Source organism: Dipodomys merriami, unplaced genomic scaffold (assembly GCF_024711535.1).
Source record: "Dipodomys merriami isolate MVZ:Mamm:240054 unplaced genomic scaffold, mDipMer1.0.p SCAF_9, whole genome shotgun sequence".
Taxonomy (NCBI): Eukaryota; Metazoa; Chordata; class Mammalia; order Rodentia; family Heteromyidae; genus Dipodomys; species Dipodomys merriami.
Genome location: NW_027206512.1, coordinates 61,701,715 through 61,718,028, shown reverse-complemented (window position 1 = coordinate 61,718,028; position 16,314 = coordinate 61,701,715). Strand labels below are relative to the sequence as shown.

The 16,314-nt window shown below is 41.9% G+C and overlaps 1 long non-coding RNA gene across 2 annotated transcripts; it reads right to left on the bottom strand.

The window, feature by feature from the left end:
* Positions 1-2,478: 2,478 nt before the first annotated feature.
* Positions 2,479-11,533, bottom strand: LOC138820590 (uncharacterized). Of its 2 annotated transcripts, XR_011369927.1 has the most exons (6): positions 11,433-11,533; positions 10,692-10,804; positions 9,707-9,850; positions 6,138-6,281; positions 3,181-3,316; positions 2,479-2,856 (listed from the first exon to the last, which is right to left on the bottom strand). It is a non-coding gene; the product is annotated as an uncharacterized lncRNA (long non-coding RNA). The 2 variants fall into 2 exon arrangements; XR_011369928.1 differs by lacking the exons at positions 10,692-10,804; positions 11,433-11,533 and adding an exon at positions 10,004-10,040.
* Positions 11,534-16,314: the final 4,781 nt, after the last annotated feature.

Sequence of the window (16,314 nt, the reverse complement as noted above, 5' to 3'; positions counted from 1 at the left end):
ACTATGGTGGCTTCTTATAAGGCTTCATGTCCTTTTAAGAAGACGAAATTAGGATTCAGACACCTTCAGAGGGGAGACTATGAGAAGATACAGAGAAAAAGATGTACTGACAAGCCAAGAAAAGACTTCAAGGGGAACCGGCCTGCCTACACATCGACCTCACATTTGTAGTCACCCAGAGATGCGTGGAGGCTGCGCTTACCAAGACCACCAGGCATGGGGATGGAGGAGAATCATGAGATCCACTTCATATCTGGGCTGGTCTGAATTCTCGTGGGTTCTCCTTTTACTCCTCTTACCACCTCCCCACTGTTTGCTGTCAGCACTTTGTTCACTCTACCTTGCAGGGAGATTTGAGAATGATCTTTTAGTCTCTGTCCCCACCTCTGCTTTCCAGACGTGGGAACTTTACCGCTGAGAGGCGAAGTGATTTCTCACAGGTGTCAGCATGCTGTCCAGCATCTTCCTCATCCTGCAGATGAAGCTGGAGCCCTCAGAGGCTGGCACATGGACACCTCACACCTGCCTTTCGACCTTGGAGTCACCTCTCCCCCCTCATAGTGTGGGCAGAGGCAAGCCATTTTGCAAAAGATTGGCAGTTCCTTTCGAGTCCAATGAATTATGCAATATTTTCCTATTAAAAATGATTCTGTCCTATTTAGAGAAATGAAGAAATTGGTACAGAGTGATGACTGAGGCTCTGCCAGATTCCACAGATGTAAATGAACCTGCTTCTCCTATGCCAGAGAATACAGGAGGAACTGACCATCACAGCCCTAAGGTGGGAGGGACTAGCCTAGGTCAGGAGTCTAGGTCAGCTCCATTTCTGAGTAGCAGCTGGATGTTCATTGTTTCACTTTGCATTCATCATTTCGACGGCTTATGTTGGCACCGAAATTAACTACAATTACACTCAAGCACCCCGGGATTTTTCTGGTTGTGAGACCTTAGACAAATCCTTTAATCTCTCTGAGGCTCAACTTTCTCTTCCATAAAACAGGAGTAGTCAAAACAATGTGGTGTAGGTGTGCTGAGAGAAATAAACGTTTTACATTCCTACCACAGCATTTGTGATACCGTACTTGCTCCATCTGTTTTAGTTTTCTCTGCATTCAATCCGTTGTTCTGCTTCCACAGCACACACACACACACAACACTTCAAATGCCTAACTCTCAAGGCAGTTGTCAGGGTTAAATTAGGTGACGTGTTTGCAAGCCACTAAAAGATTTTAAACTGTGATGTGTGTGTAAGGTTGTAATCGTGATTCTTTCAGCTATTGTGTCCCAGAACACCGCACGTGAAAGTTGTTCATAAAGGATCATTCTATTGAATTATATTAAATAAAATTCACTTACTTAAGTTTTATGTTTGTATCAACCAAAAATAGTCACTTTTTTGCTGAATCGCCATAATTACAATAATAGTAAAAATTGGAAATACCATGAGTTCTGAGCTTGGATTTGAATTCTGAGTCAGTCTGGGTTCCTTAGAAACCTGAGTCTGCAACAAGAGCTAAAGTGTGAGTGCTTTATTAAGGCAAGTGGCTTCAGGGACCAGACAAGGACAGGGAATGAAGTGTAGAGAGACAGGGGAGCCTATACAGATGGAATGGTAGATGTTGCTATGGAAACCAGTTCCCATCCTACAATTTAAAAACTCCTGGGACGTTCACCTGGAGAAATAAGGAAGAACCTATTTGTGTACCAGACCCAAACTTCTCAGTCAAAGACTAGGCAATAGTCTCTAGTCCAGACTGCACAGACAGACTATATGCCAACCATGCCCCTACCCCCACCACCCTAGCCCTGACCCCAGACTAACACACACACCTGATGTGGAAGAGATATGGGCAGCATAAACCTGATAGAGGATGAAGCTGAGTGTACCATCTTGAAGCTGGCTACTGGGCCATGGGGGAAAGAAGAGGTTCCTATGTGGCTTCACACCTCTGACCTCAACCTGCTCAGCCTCAGTGTGCTGCAAAGGAAAACTCAGAGTATAGACCCTTGGCCAGCTCGATATCGTTTCACTTAACACAATGGCCAGCGCACACTCGAGGCCTAGAATGGTGTGACCTTGCCTGCTTATCTTTTCCCCTTGGGAACACACAGAGTTCTGAGTGCTTTTGTGTGGTTCGGCCTCCTCCAGATCTCCACGGGGCATCGTAGACTTTCTCACCTCACCTGGCGATCAGGACATAAAACTTGAGATTTATCAGGAGATAAAAGAGAGGGACACACTCCGAAGCCAACAAAAACTCACCCTATTTGTTCTATAGAGCAGAGGGTGAGACTTGATCTTTAAATGCAGCGTTTTTTTTTTTTAAACCGGAAAAACATATGATAGGATAAAAGCTAATTTTTTTTTAACATGAAGAGCTAGATCAAGCATCAAACATGTATACTCAAAAGGAAGACTCATAAAAGATACCCAGGTGCTGTGAAGGCCTCTGACACAAGACAGATATATACCTTCATTTCAGTTTCTGTCCATTCTTTATTGAGCTGACATTAGGTTGTCGGTAGCTGTATAGCACGAAGTGTAGATGTTCCATGAGTTTAAAAATACCATCCTGCTCTGAGTGAGAAAACTCGTGAATCTTCACTGTATTGAAGAAGAAGATCACCCAACCTGGTGTCTCCTCCAGCAGTTCACTGAGAGAGAGAGAGAGATGAGCAACTCCAAAGAGAGACTAGGAGCCAATCTTAGGAAGATGAGATGAAACTCATTTATGTATTGATCCAACATGGCCATGATGCTTTCAGACACAGAAAGAGACCCTGGTCCTACTATCCAACACGTCTTCCGAAGAGCGTGGTACTGAATTCGTTTTTACTTGATGCTTGTCTTTTAGTCTGGAATGGAGAGTCAAAGGATCATGTCATGCTGAAGTAAAAAAAAATACTGTGAAGATTTTGAAGGACTAAACTGTGACCATTTGTATATTGTATATTCCACCCCAAAATTAATACCACCTGTTGAACATATAGGCTTTGGAATAAGAGAAAGTGAACTCTTTAATCCAGGCTTGATCACTTACTAGGCAACTTTACCTATGGCTTACATAGATTTTGCTTCCCAGAAACTCTGAGTAATTTTCCCCAACTACCTTTCCTGTGTGAGGCATGAGGAAGGAAGGAACTAGCAGACATGAATGAAGCCTTATCAAGGTGACTTACCCATGTGACTGTTCAGTGTATGGGAACTGACCATCAGGCATGATCTCTGGGAACCACTGCCAAGTTATGAGTCTGGTATATTCAGCACAGTCAACAAAAGAGAAATTCTGGATCCAGGGGAGAGAAGAATTCAGCCCTACAGAGGAGAATTTCCTAGTGAGATGGGGAAAAGTGACCAGGACAAACCATCTCTCCACCCAGCCTTTCTCTCTGCTCCTCTTCTGCTCATGAATGAGCTTCCCAATAGCACAAGTTCCAGGAAAAGGCAGAGCTCTGCTCCACATTAATCTCCTAAAGGATCCATCTCCATAGCTCATAGCCCTGTCAGACCATCACTGCTTTTGCTTGCTGTGATTAATTTTTGTTCATGGCATTTAATGTGGTAAAAATCTTTAATTTTATTTGCTCCCTTTTTAGGCCTTTTCCATTAGAATACAAACATTGCAGGTCTCCTGATGTAAGTGCCAAATGTAATAGCAAAATAGTAAAAAAAAAAAAAAAGTAGAATTATTAGGAACTTGGTCTGATTGGGTAAATGACACATGCCAATATACCTAGGAAAGTAATTCCCATGAGATTGTCTCTTCTGTTGTTTTATTTTACTAAATTACACAAACTTTCATTTATATATTCAGCCATCTCTGATAGCTACCTTACCCTTAGGCACTACAGATACAGAAAGATTCAATCTCTCTTGTACTTACCTGTCCCACTTTCCCGTCTCTACCCCTGGAGCATTTATTCACTGAGTCATAATAACCCCAATGCTGCTGGTTCTTCTTGTTTTGTTCTTTATTAATGTCCACAATGTAACGGGAAGGACCTTTCCAAAGTGAAGACCCTACCACCTGTTGAAATGCGTGGCCAACTTTCAGAAGAATTTTGGGATCTTCAACCTCTCCAGCATCACTTGGTTCTACACATTTGTACCCAAGAATCCACCAATAATCAAATCCTGACGACTCTTTACAGCTGGTCTCTGGGGGGCTATGTAGGCCTCACAATTGCTTACTTCCATTTGGTCGGCTGTGTCCTTTAAGAGTCTGTACATTTCTTGACTATTAACGATTGTATCTATGCTACCTTAGCAGAAGTAGGTGTCAGTAGAGTGCAAACAACGGAGCAATTACTGAGATCTGTGTGCATGGTGAGAAAGTATCCATTTTCTTGTGTTTGGTCACATGAGAAAAATGTCTCCAAACCCACACAGTAGGGCCAATCACTAAAACACAACACTTTGTTTAAGGTGTAAATTCTCAGCGGGAATACTCCCAGTAGGGCCTTGGCTTCCTCTTGGTCCTGGCTGTCCCTCTCCTGCTCTGTAACATCGACACTTGTTACAATAGGAAAATCAACCAGGAGAAAGATAGATAGCTCAACAGGATGGACTAAACGGCGTTTGTCCTCTTTAACTGACAAGAATAAAAGCAAAACATCCAATTCTACACTCTCTATCAGCTCATTTGTTTCTTACAACCCATCTTGGTGACAGCTACAAAAAAAGGGTCGGCCATCAACACCACCACCTGCTGCCCAAGAAAGATGCAGCTGATCAGATGGGGCTCGTTCAGGTGCCCTGGCGAGACAGAACGATGCATCTGTGTATGTCTGTGTTCAGCAACAGACAGGAGTTTGAAATGAATACATTTGTCAACAGGGCAGTGCAGCACAGCAGACTGCATGCCCGGACACTGGCTCCAGGGCATGCTGCTGCTTAAAGGATGGAGAAAGAACCAGTGCTCGTTAACTGTGGACTTGATGTACTAAAGAAGTTGTCAAACTTCAAACTCAGTGATGAGAAACAAACCAATAATAATAACAACAGTTTAATAAGAATTAAAAAAATATGCTGCGAGGGCTGGAGTCGATGGGATTTACCTCGGTCGGTTGGTAGGGAGCCCTGTGGTTTCCATGTTCATATTTTGTGGGTGTCAGCATGGAAAACCAGAGGAGGGATGTGAGGTATTCAAGGTTGTAAGAACAACAGCTTAGAACCAGGGGTCAGTCTGGGTCTAATCAAATCAAATCTCATCCAAATCAAATCCAATCAGCCCTGATCCAGCACTTCTCATTCAATAACCTTGTTGTACACAAACAGTAGTTGATTTTCTCAAAGGTCACTGGTTTGGGATAGTCCAGGTCTGAGGTTGAACAATCTGGATATTCTCCAAGCTATTTATTTCTAAACTGTTTTTTTTCTCTTGTAGAACTAAGTACTTGAAAATATTCGGGTAAAAGAGTTGTACAGAGTCAAAACTGTATGTTCAATTCTAGAGAATAAGAGAGCATAGGACTGTGGTGTTAGACAATTGGGATTTAAATTCCAATTTTCCAAATAATAGAAATAGAACTTAGTATGGGTTTTACTTCTTATATGTTTTCTAATTGTTTCATAAATGGTTATAATAACCCTGGCCAGAAGGGTAGTTTGTAAGGTAGAGTACCTGAAGCTGGCACAAAACTTGCCCATAATCTCCCTTCTAAAGTGACTACACTCAACCAACTCTTAGCAAAGGAGAATGAACAATGGAGTTTAGGACAACAAAGCATTTTGAAATGTACCTTGGGACACTGTCTTTGTCCTATCAGGTTATAAGTAGTTGTAGTTTCTTAAGAGTTTCTAAGCCATAATTAAGCAATACATTTTTAAAAAATCATGGGAAGCACTTACGATGAGTCTACCAAAGTTTTATTCTGTGATGAAAATCTCATCAGCACTGAAGATTCAAAGGAGTCTCCATGGCTCAAGGAGTTACATTACTTTATCAAAATCATGTTTTTCCATGGAGAATATATATATGGATATATGCATATATATCCATATATATATATATATATACATGTTAAAAAACACAGTTGTGTTCTTGCTTAAGTGAACCAATTCCATTTAAAACCCGATATTGCCAAGCCAGTAATCGTTACGATTTTGGTGAAATTGTCAGGAGACAAGTACATACCTGTTTTTCCCCCTCTCTTCCTCAAAAGATGAGTACCATAGACAAAGGGGAACCACGTAAAAGACAGTTACAGTGCTTGCACCTTTTCTTCATCAGCTGTGAACTCAACCTGCACCGGTTCTCTCAGGCCTTCAGCTGGCTCACCTGTGGAATGGGGTAATCGCATTTCTTGCTACTCCCTCAATCCCATCCTGACTTCAGGGATGAATGAAGTTCCAAACATGCAGACATGAGTGCAGACAAACCATGGAGTGTCAGAGGAAGGTTGGGAAGGACCCAAGTCAAACAAGATTTGTCACATACAGGACAACATGGAAGACTCCAGGATAGGGGAAGACGGGGTAGAGGGACAGAAAATTGTTCATTTTAAGGGGAGGATCTGCAAGAGAGGAGGAGGATCTGAGATCAGAGAGAAGATTTGAATAATTGAATAATTGAATAAATAAATATTATTGTCCCCCCCCTCCTGGTATCAAACTTTCATTCATTTGACAGTTTGAATGCCAGAGGGCCCCCTGTCAGGAGCAATGTGCTTAGCATGACTCTCCATCTATTATTGTTCTTTGAGTTTTCCTTCATTTCTCCCTCCTCCCTACCCTGTACAATAGGCCAATCATCAAGACATCTAGAGAAAAGGTAATGTATTCCCCCATAAGAACATTTTCCAATGCTTTCTTTAGATGAGTCAAAAAGTAACACCTAATAGAATGCTATTATCAAAAAGACAAAAATAGCAAGTGTTTGCAAGGATGTAGAAAATGTGTGTACTGTTGGTGTGAATGTAAATTAATATAGTCATTAGGAAAACAGGGTGGAAACTCCTAAAAAATAAAACAACTAAAAAGAGAACTACCATAGGATCTAGCAATCCTAGTACTGGATACATCTCCAAAGGAAGTAAATCAACATGTCAGAGAGATATCTGCATAACTCTGTTCATTGTAGCAGAACTCACAACAGCTAAGATATGGCTATCACAGAATGAACCTAAGGATCTCAGCAGATGGATGAAGAAGGCATTTGTGATGTACATGTATTTTGCAATACTATTTAACCTCAGGAAAGAAGAAAAACTCATCATTTGCAGACACATGAAGGATGGACTTGGAGGCCACTCTGGTAAACTAATCAAACTAGGCACAGAAAAAATTAAATACATTATGGCCTCACTCAGAGGTAGAATGAATCCTGAAACGAACCCAAAGAAATATAGACTTTGGTGGGGAGGGGGGGGAGGATTGGGGGAGTGCGGGGGAGGGGTGGGGGAGGATGGGAAGGGATGGGAAGGGGAAACAAAGGAGAAGACTATAATGCTTGATAAGAAATGTACTCATTATCTTGCCCATGTAATTATAACGCCTCTGTACAGTATTTTCACAATAAAAAAAAGAAATATGGTGGTTTTCAGGGCTGGACAAGGGAGGTAGTTGGGAAGCTTTTGGTCAAAGGTATAAAAAACGTTCACTTAGCAAATTGTTGTACCACATGGTTGCTACCATTAATAACAATGTGCTATATTCTTGAAAATTCCTGATCATCCTAAAATGCTGATAAACATGTGCTTATTAGCTCAATTTAGCCACTCCACAATGGATACATGTTTCAAAATAGGCTGTACACATATGGATGATTTTTAGTTAATGGTTAAATTTTAACGAGGACAATGGAAAGAAAATGTCTTCTCCAAGTTTGAGTTCTAGGCTGGAAAAGCATTGGGTGGAGGAGCCATTGAGGGAAAAGAACCACAAGCAAATCAAAGGATGCTCCTTCTCGTGAGAGAGTGGATTGACACAGGGCTACCGTGGAGAACTCCACTGCTCTGTGCACATCTGCACCATTCGACCTTCTCTTCCCCTTCACAAATGAATGCCTTTTCTTGGCTTGTTCCAGCCAAGGTATGGTTAGACATGTGAAGGAATACCATTCACCTTTTCAGTTTATAGGTCTCTAGATAAGAGCCACCTTCAGACCCAGTATAGAAACCATCCTGGGAAAGACTTGTTTCCATTTTCCAATGAAGTAGTTGTGGATTATGGAAGGGCAATGAGTATTTGTAACTAGATCTGTGGCATGTTAGTATACAGTAAACACTGACTTCTTTCTTCCTGTCTCTGTGGTATAACAGGAACAGACAGATCATATGCTTATGACTGTAGTTTCAGCTCAGCAACTAGCTTACTTTACTGGCGAGCATACATTTCATTTTGTCAGAATTTTTCTTTTTCTTTTACATTCTTCTATTTCCCTCCCACAATTCCCTGAAGTGAGGATCTCAAGAATGTCCCTACAGCCCCAGGAAAGGTGACCATGCTTCTGTCTTACCTTGATGGCCACAGGAGAGGAGGAGCATTCAACTCAGCAAGGAATGCAACTCTGGAGACTAACATGAGAATGCTGGGGAAAAGATTCAAGGCCACGACCACCCCGACTCATGCTTGGTACATACATTTGATGGTGCTGTGGTTGTCTTTCATAGAACTGTTTCTTGAGCCGGTCCTCATTTTGCCTGAGAACCTTAATATACTAGGACTTCCTTTTCTCCCAAACCCTACTCTTGTCATTGGTGAATTGACACTGAGGTCAGGGGACTGGATTTCCAATATTCATGGGAGTACACTGGCTCCCTGTGCAGCCCTGGTTTTCCCTGCTTGCTCATGTGGCATGTTTTGGCCAATGGGATAGGAGAAAGTAGAGATATGTATCTTTTTTTTTTTTTTTTTTTGGGTCCGGTCGTGGGGCCTGAACTCTGGGCCTGGGCGCTTTCCCTCAGCTCTTCAGCTCAAGGCTAGCGCTCTACCACTTGAGCCACAGCGCCACTTCTGGCTTTTTTCTTTTTGCTTATGTGGTGCTGAGGAATCGAACCCAGGGCCTCATGCATGCAAGGCAAGCGCTCTACCACTGAGCCACCTTCCCAGCCCCGAGATATGTATCTTGAAAGCAAGGGCACAGAGCGTCTGTGGAAATTTCCCCACATGCACCAGCGGTCACACTCCCTCCTTTCCTCTGGGGAATGTTGCATAAAATGTAAGTCACCTTGCTTTGGATTGCTGTGAGAAGACAGGTTGGCTTACCTTGAACTAAGAGTTATCTTAGACCAAAATCTTCTCACCTTGAGTGATAAGTAAATATTTGTATTGGTAAATCCATTTAAATATTGAGATTATCTTCAGCCCAAATGAGAAAAATACAAAGTATAACCAAGAGGCATTTGGAAAGGTGGGCTGAAGTAGGTTTTGGAGATCTTCATATGCCTGAAGAGGTTGTTTGTTTTTGCCACGTATGATTAAGGATCCAGTTACTATTTTTTATTGTGAGAAATACACAAAATATGTTTTTCATTTTAGCTATTTAAAAAATTTTACGTCAGTATTATTGCTGGGTAAGCATTACCACTATCCATCTTCATAACTTTTTTTTATCATTCCATATGGACATTCTATATCCACCAAAAATCACTGCTTTTTAATAAAAAAAGAATAAAGGACTATTCTTATACTTTTAAGTGGTTAATACTCTGTGTGTGGGCCAAGATAAATGATTAGAATATCTTTATTGAAGTTCTTTTTTACCTTTCGCCTGATCCTGATTTAAATTGTAGAAAATCATCAGCAATTCATTGGTCCAAAGAACTTCTTTCTGATCTAAAACCAGACATTCCCCGACCTTAGTGCCACTTCCTGGTCTTTGTAAAGGTCCAAGCTCTTTGGAATAATCTGCAGAGGAGAGGGTACAAGTAAAGTTCAAGGATGAGAGCAAGGAGAGAAGGTGAACGGAGGCGAGGGAAAGAGCAGAGCTGACTGAGTGGCTCTGGAAGGGGGCCTGGAGGCACAGAGAAAGCTGGCTCCCTGCTCATCTGGCTCACTTACCTTCTGTGGAGCTCTGGGTGGGGTTGCAGCTCCTGACTGTGACCTCTAGTGCCAATGAGGTCACAAGAGGTGACAGTGAGGATGTCATAGCAACTAGAACTCAACAGAATGCGACTCAGTTTCCCCCCTGGCTAGGGTAAGTTGAGTTTGAAGAAAATACAGCCATGTGCCTGAGTTCGTGGGCTAAATGTTCATTGTTTCCTCCTACACTGCAGCCCTTTCTGGAGGCAGGGTGATGAGCCTGGTGTTTCTCTGAAGCAGAAGTGAAGTGGAACCAGGCACCAGCGGCTTACTGGTGAAGTGGAACTGGGCATGCGTGGCTCACGCCTCTGATCCTAGCTACTCAGGAAGTTGGGATTGGAGAATCATAATTCAAAGCCAACTTGGTGAAGACAAGTCCGTAAGAGCCTTATTTACAGTTAACCAACAAAAAAAACCAAAAGCCGGAAGTGGAGGTGTGAATGAGTGAAATGGGAGAGCATGCGCCATGAGCCAAATAGCCAAGCCAAAGCACAGGGTCCGGAGTCTGAGCCTTAGTAATGCCACAAAATAAAGAAGAAAAAAAAGGGAAGAAGAGAGAAAGTCAGAAAGGAAGAAAGGAAAGGAGAAGGAAGAAAGGAAGGGAGGCAGAAAGGAAGGAGGGAGGAAGTGAAGGAGGGAGGGAGGAAGACTTCTCTCACGTACTTACATGAAAATGCTCTCCTCTTACAGATGAGTCAGGATTAGACAACTTGGTGGTGACCCAGACTTTTTGGAATTTAGCCGTAAGAGCAAAGGCCCCGATTTTTAAATGTCTATTACCTGAGGATATGAGAAAAGAACTAGCTGCTTATTCACTGGCAGAGATACCCTGTCTCTAGTTTTATGTCTTCTCCAATATCAATTATCTAATAAAGAGGACTTCTTCTTCTTCTACCCACAACACCAGCCAATGACTTAAAAAAGAATCACACGATGGCTGAAAATAAACCATATTAAAAAGCCACACAATAAAAACAAATAAAACCTTACATAAAATAGTATAAAATATGAAGTAAAGCATGAATCAAGCAGTTGAAAATTCATAAAATAACTTTATATTCATGTAAAATGACCCAACACTGGACAAATTTAATCAAGAAAAATGAAATATTAAAGCATGTATTAGGATAAAAAATGTTGGTATTCGAAAGGGGTGGGATGGCGTCAAGGGGAAAATAGCGGACAAATGAAGAGAAGAAGAGGGATTCAACATATGTCCTACAAAATTAAGAAGTGGGAGGGAGGGGTTAATAGGGGAGGAATGGGGAGAATGTTGAAAGGGAAGACATTTATCAAGATGCAGTGTATTCATAATGGCAACTACTTAAGTAAGAGACTCATACGAAGTAATTCTATAAATACAAGGATTTAAGAGCTACTATGTCCTAAAACTCTCGTGCTGACTTACAGCATCTTATCATAACTGCCAGACGATTTGTCCACCTTCCTCACTAGTGCTGGGATCAATTACACAAGCTCTTCTTAGGCCTTCGGAGTAATCCTTCTTAAAATCTAGAAGTAGAATTCCAAAAGAGCTTGACATTTGATGACAATAGGAACATTTTCATGTGTCATAATTTAGGAAGAATGGTTGCCAATACTTCTCAGATGATACTTCTCTGGGAAAGACAGATCCTGTCAATGTGGGTGGCATGAGAAAAATGATATGTGTCTTCTTATAAGAGTTCACATTCTTCCAAAGACAGTCATGGTTATCTCTGCCATTCTGTGGCTAATTGAACCAGGAAGATCCCTCAGCTTTCTTCAGATTGAGATCCTTCCTTGTCAGAGAAGGAGAACAAAGCCAAGGAAAGGAAAAGAATGTCCTCAGGGCCAAACAATTTATCATAGTCTTTTCTCAATTAACTAGCTTCTGACTATTAAAAAATGATGCAAAATTAATGCTCTTATTATTTTCTAAAACAATTAAACCACAGGACTGGCTACAATAACCTCTCCTCTGAGGACTTCCATGATGTATTTGATAAATTAAGTGCATCCAGGATAATAATAATCTATTTAATGATTAAGATTTCTTCCATAGTAAAATGTGGCTATGTTTCATCTTACAGTATATCCAGAGAACTCTCGTGTCTCCTTTAATGGTTCGACTGAATTCTTAGCGATGAACCCCTTCTCTGGGGAAGCGGGGGATTATAATTTGTGCTCACACCAAAGAAAGCTTCCAATTGTTAAGCCTGTGTTGGAAAATAAGAAATGTTCTGACCTTGGAGACAATTTGTAATCCTGCACTGGGTAATTATTTGACAGGTATATTACAGAGGAGTTCCAGGAGAAGAATGTTGCAGCTTAGTTTTCTTTCCTGACATCATTATGCATGTTTGATGGCTCATCTATGTTTTCTGCACCTCTTCCTTTGCCAGCCTAACCACCCCCGTGTTTCTGCAGGTCTGTTTTGTTCACTAGCACACAGAGCCACGGGGCAGGCCGGCTCCCTGCTTGTGTTTCACACAAATGCACGGTATTTTGTTAGTTTCTGTTTGGCTTTGAAAAGCATTGCTGAGTTTTGCTTAGAGACAGAAAGTGATTTTTCAGGGAGGCAAAAGGAAAGGTCTCTGGGATGCCCAGCGCGCAGGCTTGAGGCGTGTGGAACAAAGCTGCCTCACAGTTTACTTTTGGGTGTTTGCAGTTATCTTCTGCTTGTTTGCCTTTGGTGCTGGTTCAGGCTGTCTTTTCTCTCTGCCTCAAATGGCACTCCTGGAAGAAACTTTCTCCTGGGTGGGAAAACTGTGCAGGACTCAGCTTCTCTGATGGGTCAGAGGTGATAGGCAGTTCATGGTGCTGTGTCCCCATCTATTTTCTTGGCTATCCCATTGTCTGCCCCAGGCACAAGAGAGAGCCTATCAACTAGCACAAAGGGTTGGCAAGATTTAACGAACAACTTCCAAGCACATCTTGTTTACACTGCACAGGCTGGACACACTGGTCGGTAGGCTTTCTTGCTGAGAGAGTTCTACAAGATCCTCACACATTATAGAACCCCAACCTCATGCCAATGAGTAGGTCAACCTGACTCCAAGGCCAGCCTGCCTTAACAAAGCTGCCTGCCTCCCAGTTGGCTCTTCCTATTAGGAGTAAACGTATACAGATACCTGTGATCTACTTTACCTTTGGTTGATTTCCATTCCAATTATTTTTTGGATTTTTTAAAAAATATTTTTTATTGTAAAGATACTGCATAGAGGAGTTCCAGTTACAGGAATAAGGTAACAAGTACGTTTCCTCCCGAGCATTTTGCATCAGTTGTTTCAAAATGGGAACTGTCCGGCACATGCATCCAACCATTATAACAGAGAATAAACCTGTACTGTTGTGACCCTTTCTTCTGGAAGCTTGGGACAGCACCAGCTCAGTGATTTCATTCCAGTGAATCAGAGTGGTACAGGCTTCTTTGTTACAGAGTCCTATTTCCCAGCTGGCCTTTCCCCTTTCTTTAGGCCTGTCCTCACTCAAGCAGTAATGGCTCCCCTTTACATATGACTTTGCCACACTTGACTCCTCCACAGGAGACACTCTGTGGCTTCTGCTTGTCTGTTGCTGGGCTGATGCTTGTCTTCACTTGAGGCAATTGTAATAAGCAACGTTGATGGCGCTCTACTACATTACTGTGGTGATCATTGTTTGCTATGCATCTTAGTCATTTTGAGCTGTTGTAACAGAATGCCCGAGACTGAGTATTTAGGAAGCACAGAAAATTATTTCTCTCAAAGGTGTTTCAGGCTTGGTGTTGGAGGAGAGCCACCCTTTGATACTAAGATGAGATCTTGAGTCCTCTGTCCTCCAGAGGGGAGAGATACTGCGTTCTCATCAGGCACAAAATCAGAAGAAAGCCACCCTTGCAAGCCCTTTGCATAATGCTATCAATCTAGGCCCTCCTGAATTAAATATCTCTCAGGAGCCCTCAGTAGTCCTAACACTGGCCTAAGGAATTAAGTTTCCAACACATAAGTGTGTGGATAGGACTATAACGGATACCACAGCAACACACCACAAAATATTGCCACTTGTTATCCTGTGGATGGGTAGGGACAAAGAGAAGAGAAACTCAAGTATATAAAGACAGGGTCCATTTCATGCCATCATGATGCAGTTCTAGGAGGATATAATCCAGTCACAAATTCTGGCATAAAAATGAATCACAGGTGCATTGACATCGACAATGCTGTTTATCTGGCATCCGGAGTTGTCACAGAAATGATGTGACTGAAAATTTTCCTTATTGAAACAGTCTGCAGAAAAAAAATCCAGATACCTACATTAAAATGTGTTGCTGCACATATTTATACCATCCTTAATGGTCCAAGAGTACCAAGATTATCAGGAATTTCAGCACTTGAACATCCAAGAATGATGCCTGAAATCGGTTAGTGCCTAGCTTCCCAGTCTCACTTTTTTTTTTGTATTTTAACATTGTTACAATGATCAGTTCTTATGGGTTTTTGGTGTATGTAGTCTTTCTCCATGTTAGCATAAACCCATTATTGACCCTTGACATGTTAGCATAAATCCTTTACTGACCCTTGACATGCCCATGCATTTTCTGGATCTACTGTAAGAAAGGAAACACAGTCAGGTGCCGGTGGCTCACGCCTGTCATTCTAGCTACTCAGGAGGCTGAGATCTGAAGATCACGGTGCCAGCCCAGGCAGGAAAGGCCATGAGACTCTTATCTCCAATAAGCCACCAGAAAACCAGAAGTAGTGCTGTGGCTCAAGTGGTAGAGCACTTGCCTTGAGCTGAAGAGCTCAGGGACAGTGTCCAGACCCAGAGTTCAGACCCCATGACTGACAAAAAAAAAGAAAAAAAGAAAAAAAGAAACACCTAACAAAGCCTGAAATCAGAAGAATTCCTTGATATCAAGGTATCATAAGCCTTCTAGAGGTGATAAATGTGTTTATAACCTTGATTGTGCCAATGGTAACGTAAGTCTCTGCATATATACAAATTAACTTATATGTGCTAATTATAGCAGTTTTATATACTAATTGTACCCTGATAAAGCCAGGGGAAAAGACAAGGCAATTTCAAGACAAACCCAACTGCAAGTTGTTATTTCATGCTTGTCCTCCTAATGAGTTCTTAGAGTGGAGATTACCTTGTGTGGGAGGAAGGCTCCAGTAGAAATATCATGAGGTTGGAGCACACCATAATCCCTGGCTGGCTCCAAACCTGGATGGGGATTTGTAGCAGCTGGAACAATTTGTAAGTGCGCTCACACAACAAGCAAGCTGTCCTGCAGAGGTCTGGGAAGTACACACCATCTGTTTAAGGTTAAACTTCAAACTGGAATGTGTGAGCAATTCTTTCACATTTGTCCTATTGCCCATTGCTTCTTCCTGTACAGTTCCAGTACTAAATATGGTGCAGATATATTTATTTTCATTTTATTATATTATTATTATTATTGTTGTTGTTATTTTTTGTCGGTCATGGGGCTTGAACTGTGGGCCTGGGCACTGTTCCTTAGCTCTTCAGCTCAAAGCTAGCACTCTACCACTTGAGCCACAGTGCCACTTCCGGTTTTCTTTGGCTGGCATTGAACTGGGATCCCAAATCTCAGCCTCCTGGGTAGCTAGGATTACAGGCATGAGCCATGGGTGCCTGGTTTTATTTTCATTTTAAAGAAGAGACCAGAGCTCAAACTAGCAGGGTCCCGCCAGCTCATGTCTACACCTACCATAAACCCAAGGAAGAGAGAGCTCCTAACTCAAGGCCTTAGCCATGAACCCCCTATCGTTGCTGCCCTACACAGGTGGCTGTTATCCTTTCTTCCTCCCATGGCTGCCTCAGATACTAATTTTTCAGCCACTTCTTAGTTTCAATTGTACTTTGGCCTTCAGACTAAGCAATAAACACACTTTTCTTTGATCCACATTGACTGCTATTCATAGGCTTTCTCTGTCTTCCATACCACTCGCCTCCCCCCAGGCTCCCTATTACATTTGAAACCTGAATTCTGTTATCCTAAGACCTCCTGTGTACATGGGCATCTTATTGACATTCTTTAGCCCTGGGATCTGGAATTGATTATTTCCTGTAGCATGACTATTAAGCCTCAACATCTTCTGAGTTATTTAGTCATGGTAGACAAAATTTTATTGTAGTTAAACAACCCCACTTTAAGAACATGTTTAATTTTACTGTCCTCTGTGCTCCTTAAGACCCACTTAAAGGTTTGGGATCCAGCTAGTGGTTTCTGTCACTGAAAGATGATTGATCTTCCAAGGACCAATGATAAGGACCCCAACTTCATCAATGGATTAATCCAC